We start from the raw sequence: 6,864 nt of genomic DNA, 5'->3' as shown, positions 1-6,864 counted from the left end.
CGGCTGGAACTGGACCTCAAGGCTGTCGGCTAGGGCTTCTGCCTTCTCGGGGTTCGAGAGAGCCAGTCCTCCCATCACTAAGAAGGGGGGCGACGGAGTGGGGACTCGCATCACACGCTTGGTCATTTTCCAAAGCGACTGGTCCTCGCAGTCCAAGGATTCGAGCGTGTCGCTCCACTGTTCGTTCCGCCACTCGTTGAGACGATAGGTCACCGACCTCTGGAGTCGATTGACCTGGGTCTTAAGAGCGGGGTCTCTTGTGACCTGCCATCGCCTCCTCAGCCGGTTCTTCAGGCGTATTTCATCTCGAATACTAGCGGGTAGAAGCGGTCGCCTGTCAATGCGGGGTCGAAGCTTGGGAGCGGACGCTGCTGTGGCTTCCAGGATAGCACTGGTCAGCTCCTCGACGCACTTGTCAATTTCTTCCTCGTCGTTTACCACGGGGTTCCCCGGTAGTCTGCTTTCGAGGCAAGCCTGGAATGCAGCCCAGTCCATTCTCGCGAAGTCCGGGCGATCAGGCAGGTTTTGAAAGGACGATCGGCACGTGGTGTCGACGAGGACGGGCAGGTGATCTGAGCTGAGTGCGGGGCAGACAGTCAGGTGCACCGGTAGGACGAAGTCCTTGATGAGGACAATATCAAGGACGTCAGGTGTGGCGTTGTGTGTGTAGGGAGCCGTGGTTGGAGAATCCGGCCCGTAGATGAAGCAGGAATTTCTGTTGGCGTAATCACGCAGGAGCGAGCCCCTAGTAGAGATAAGGCTAGAATTCCAGTCCGTGTGTTTCGCGTTGAGGTCACCAGCCAAGAGGACCGGGAAACCCCCGCTCAAGCACTCGGTCAGGTCCGACTCTATCCATGGCCGGGTGGGTGCGAGGTATGCCGCCACTAGCTTGACTTTCCTGGTTGCCAGTACCAGGTGAATGGCGGTTGCTTCTAGTTGTTGTAGACCCGATACCGGCACAGGGTAATGATCAATGCCCCTGCGGACAAGGATCGCTGTGCCACCCCCTAGCGTCGGGCGGTCCGTACGGTGGCAAACGTAGTTCGCGAACCTCAAGGCCCGACCCGACGTGAGGTGCGTCTCGTTCAGGAGGCAAACATCGACTCCGTAGTCACCGAGGAACTGCTCCAGCTCCAGCTTCCTGTCGCGGACACCGTCGGCGTTCCAGTAAGCCAGCCGCAAGGCCTTGCTACCGTGTCCTCTAGGCCGTGCAGTCATTGTCGGCCATGAAGAGGAGAACGGTTTTGAGGAGGGCTCGCGGACGAGACCCCCCGGGGGGGAGTGAATGGATCGCGGCGAGGAGACGTCGTGTCAACTCAATGCAGACCCGTGGTGAGAGGGTTTCCAGGATATCTGAGATGTCCTGGAGCGGTGATTGACCCTTGGGTGGGGTGGGGTCAGTCTTCTTGAGAGCAGGTGCTGTGGGATTTGCCACCGGCGCCACAGGACGAGCGGGCTTGGCACGGCCGCCCTTGGGGATAGTCTGCCGCTCAGTCTGTACAATGGCTCCAGTTGGCGTTGGGGCGGGGTTCTTCATAGCCGCAGCCTTGACGACGCGGCCACCACGGACCACGTGGTTCCACCCAGGGCCCAAGTTCTCCTGCTCGAGGGAAGGCTTAGCTAGCGCCGATTTGGGCGCTGGCAGGCGCGTGGAGACGTCGTCCTTTCGGCCGCGATCCCCTTTCGCACGCTGTGCAGCGGCCGTCTTGGCTTCCTTCCACTTACTGCAACCTCTATAGTTCGCAGTGTGGTTGCCTCCGCAGCTGCAGCACTTAAGTTGTTGCTTGGGGGTGGCACACGACCCGGATGGGTGAGCGTCCCCGCAGGCCACGCACCTGGGTGCATAACCGCAGTTCCGCTGCGTGTGCCCGAAGCGTTGGCACCGTTTACACTGCATGGGCCCCTTTGGTGCAACATATGTTTCTACCTTGACCCGCAGACCGCAGATCTCAGTAAGGGAACGCACTTTCGCCACGTCGGGGCCTCGTGCTATCGACACTATAAAGTGTGGCGTAAGGGGACGGTCACCGTCCTGGTCCATGGCCCGGCGCCTCGATCGCAGTTGCATGACCCCCTGCACAGCAATGTGCATGGCGGCCAGCTCCTCGCGTACCTCGGCCTCAGGCATGCGCACTCCCAGGTTTTTAATCAGCAGGCGCACGCACCGATCCTCAGGGAGGGAGAATGTGTGAAAACTCACACCCTCGCCCTCATCGAGGGACCGCAGGACCCTGACGGTGGCCCGGAACCCGTCGGCGGTCTCAGGCACAAGAGCCAGAAGGTCTCCCTTCATCTGCGCCACGATCCCGCAGGCCAACTCCGCGCGAATCCTATGCAGGAAGCTGCGTACGTCCTTCACCCCAGAGACGTACACCGGGGTTTTGTTACGGCGCTCCCCCGGAGCCGTTTTGTCCACTTGAGCGTTGGAAGAAGAAGCGGCGTCAGATGACACACCAGTGAGCGGCCCGGACAGGTCCCCAGTCACCTCCATCGAGGAAGAGGGTCCCGGCTGGGAGCCGGGTCCCTTGGCTGAGGGCTGCACTGTCCTGCTCATGGAAGCGGTGGATGATGTTGCTGCTACCGACGGTCCATCGGGCCGATGAACTTTTGCCGGTGCCGGCAGAGAAGGTGACTGGGCTCCGGACAGTGGCCCGGGCGTCGGGCGCCTGGATGCGGGTTCCAACGAACCGCTCGAATTGGACAAGTCCAACTCTTTGGCTTTCCTCTTGCCAGTGTTGGCTCGAGTAGGCCCTCCGACCACGGTCGTAGCTGCTGTATTTAATGCTGCTGCCACTGCTGCCCGCTGTCTTTGCTTTTCCGCCGCGATGGCGTCCAGGATCTGCTTCTGGACCTGTTGGAACACTTCAGGGAGGTGGGCCTTCAGAAAGGCCAGCTCACCTCCTTCCATGTCTCTCAAACTTTGTTCAATTGTAAGAGACCACGACGTCCACGTCACAGATTTCTCAAACTTTGTTCAATTGTAAGAGACCACGACGTCCACGTCACAGATTTCTTAATAATTCTTATATAAGATAAGCACTTTCTATTTTCTAAAACGTTTTACCAGCACAAAAGCTCAACTCCACTGCTTTTATATGAACTCCTGCGTTAATAACGAAAGCTGATTGTTGACGCCAATATATACTAATGCAACAATGCCGAATAAACAGATGACGTAACAATTAGTTTCTTAGGTAAAGGAGTGGATTGCAATACGGTTCATTCAGGCAATTATACAGCATGCATAATAAATTAGAAAATAGCTTTACGGCATGCTCAGCCAAGATTTTTGCAGGCGTATGTTAGAAATCCCAGTACTTTTTCTTGCATTGTTATGCACGCAGGTGTTCACGTACAAACTTACCATTGTCGGTCCATATTTACACATTGTTGGTAGTTGAAAAAAAAAAATACAAAGAGAATTACTTGAATTTGGTCATATTCCATCCTAAATGTATTCTGAAATCAGTTTTTGGCGTAAATACATCTATATTTTAGGGTCAGTGTCATTCGGCAAAAAGTGGAACGAAAAAGTGTAACTGCATTGTTATGTTACATAGGAAACTTCAATTGTTATTTTTACCTAGGAAAGTCAATTATTTACTCGGCATTATTGTTACCTACGAAGCGTCACCTGTTTACACGGCTTTATTGTTACCTACGAAACGTCGTCTGTTTACTCGGCATTGTTGTTACCTATAAAACATTACATTACCTTACCTTACATTACATTACTTTACATAACATTCAGCTACCACAGACCCATCTTAAGCGTAACTAATTCAAATTAAATAAGCCATATCTTAATCAAACTTATCTCAATTGTGAAGCATGTATAAAGGAAATATTTAAAATAAAGCCAATATATAAACTTCCTTTCGGTATAGGCGTATTTACGTCAAATTCTCCGGAACCGTGGTTCCACTGACAACTTTTTTTATGTACGTCCATATCTTAGATAATTACCTTGCAGATTTATTTTACAAAACTCCTGTCTACTTTATCCTGAAAGAAGAAATTTGTAATTCATTCACCATGACGAACAATATGTTCAACTCTATTGATAATAATGTGTTACAGAAGGAATCTATTGTTTTTATATTTTTACTATAAAAATTTGTGATTTATCGTCATCTTTAAAAAATGACGTCATCAAACAATGTCACCTTGTATTTGTTTACTCGGCATTGTTGCGTTCCACAACAATGCTGAGTACAGCACAACAATGCCGAGTAAACAAATAACACTTCACCAACTACCCAGCCAGTAGCATGATCACTGCTCCAGAAGAAATGAAGAAAAGTGAAAGAAGACCAACACCAACAAGGTAAAAGTAAAGTAACGTTTGTCCCACTATACGCCATGTAGGCGCTTGGGGTGAGTGGAGGTATAGCTCCTGCCTTCCTTGACCTCGGCACTAGATGGGGGTGAGTGGTCAGCATCACGCCCCGGCCGGCTTTACTCCCGGGAAAGGACCCCGGTACCCATTGTAGAGGAGGCTGGGTGGGCCCCAGAGCCGGTCTGGACGCAGAGGCTAGAGGGAAAACCCTCTGCCCCCGTCGGGGATCGAACCCCGGTCGTCCAGCCCGTAGCTAGTCACTATACTGACTGAGCTATCCCGGCTCATCCAACAAGGTAAACTGATACTAATAATAATACTCATTCAGTCATACTGCTCATTCAATATATTACGATTACGAAAACTGAACTAACCCCCCCACCCGAAGGGGGGATTAGTTTAGTTAAAACACTTGTTTTTAGCCCCTGTTCGGGGGGGTTAGTTTAGTGTTTTACTCAAGTTTTTAAAACGCAACCAATCCCCCCCCCCCCGAAGGGGGGTTGGTCAAATGTTTTAACCCTCCATTCAGGGGGGTTAGTTTAGTTTCATACACAAGATTTTAAAACGCTACCAACCTCTCCTAATGTTGCTTTTTAAACACTTGACCAGTTCCCTTGGTTGCGTTTTAAAAACTTGACCAACCCCCCCGAGGAGGTACATGTTTCTCTCGTAATTTCAATCAGGATGAAGATTGCTTAAAATTCAAGATGTTCCAATATAAATTGTAAAGACAACCATCTGTTGCTTCTCTTCATCCATAGTCATGCATTTAAAATGTAATCAGAAGAAAATACAAACTAAGTAACTAATCTTTACTGTGTTCCTTATAGAATTATTGTTTAATCGGTGAACAGTGGTCTTTGGGGGTTGTGGTTGAGATGTCACATAGCTGTGAAGGTGGTCACCAACATTCCAGAGGTAAACATTACTTCCTTGAATAAATAGCGGCATGACAAACTACAGTTTTTTTCTTGTGTTCTGTCTGACGACAGGTCCATATGAACAGGATCCTTCTATCCTTTTCTCGGACTGGGACCTGTTCATATACGTTCTTGGCAGATGATCCAGAAGTGGTTTGCCATTGCCTTCTTCTGTGTGTGAATGGAGTAATTGTTGGGATGCCACGGAGAAACCGGGGAAGCCCCCGGAGGAAAACTCCGTGTTTCCTAGACCACGGCCTTGCCCAACACAAGTTATAAATTCGGACACCGCCGGGAATCGAACCCGAGACCCCAGGATTACAAGGCCAGCGTTCTAACCGCTAGACCACCGTGGCTGTCAAAACTACAACTACACACAAAGAAAATCATGAAATATGAGCTGCATGCTTTTATTCCACGATAATCCATTTACCACTTGGCCTGTTTGATCAAAGGACGAAGGGTAATAACTGCACACAACAAATATGCACATAACATAATATTTATTTTCTCAATGTTCATAGATCTTTTATGAAATGTGAATTATATAGTCCATGATTGTAATCTTGAGACTTGCTGGGTGACAAAGTGGGGTAAAGGAGAAAAGATAGCGTCAGCCTCTAACGCTTCGGACTTCCTGCATTCCTTGCAAGTCGCAAGATTACAGTCTTACTGTACCTAATTATCTTATCAGAAGGACCATGGGGAAGAAAAACAAACAAGAAGTAATTACCTGTGTATCGAGATTGCTTTCATCTACATCTTCCTCACCTTCAGGAGGAAACATAATCATGCTCAACATCTCGGGTCTGTAAGTTCTAACCATATCTACCAACCAGGACAGTAGACCAATGACATTAGGCCACGAGTGAGACGAGTTTGCTGCAAATATTATACAAATTATGTACATAAACAATTACAAGACTTCCTGTACTTCAGTGTTTGCAACTGAAATCCAGTGTACAGCTTTGGCTTTCAGTGATGTCCATGTTGAATGATGAAAGCAATCCAACATTTTCGTAAACACTGAATGTACCATTTTCAGGGTGAGTGTGTATTGGTATGTTTATGGATTACTTAGTAAGTGAGATGAGACAAATTATATTGGCGGAAATGAAGAGCTGGCTGGTACACAAATGGTAACAAGTAATTGGTTATGAAAATGGAGTAATGACAATTTGTTTTAACTTGTAGGTTACAAACCTGTAATTAGCCAGGATTTCTTAACGCTGCCTGGAAATCCGAGCCTCTCGGTCAGGTGGGGAATTTCATCAGCGTAGTTACTCATATTTATAATGTGTTTCTTTGAAAAGTTAGACAGCAAATGATATACAAACTCCACAAGCGAACGCATGGTTAAGGACTTTGAAGTGGTTAGCTTCAAATCTGTGTCATCAATTTGATGAAGATAATTCTGGATCTGTAACAGACAAATCAGGCAACTATAACCGTCCATCTTTGGTTAGTTGCTCCAGCTAGCTCAGGGACTCAGGTTCGTTTACGGGGATCGAATGTGTAACGGAGAGATAATGATTGACTGTTAATCTAATTATATCTTTATTATATATTTTCTTCGAAACACAACTTTATAAAAGTCTTAACCTC

This window comes from Zootermopsis nevadensis, unplaced genomic scaffold (assembly GCF_977971745.1).
Source record: "Zootermopsis nevadensis isolate Lab colony 2312 unplaced genomic scaffold, Znev_1.0 Znev_ptg000010l, whole genome shotgun sequence".
In the NCBI taxonomy this organism is placed as follows: Eukaryota; Metazoa; Arthropoda; class Insecta; order Blattodea; family Termopsidae; genus Zootermopsis; species Zootermopsis nevadensis.
The sequence above is the reverse complement of the archived record's forward strand: the minus strand, read 5'-3'. Positions refer to the sequence as shown.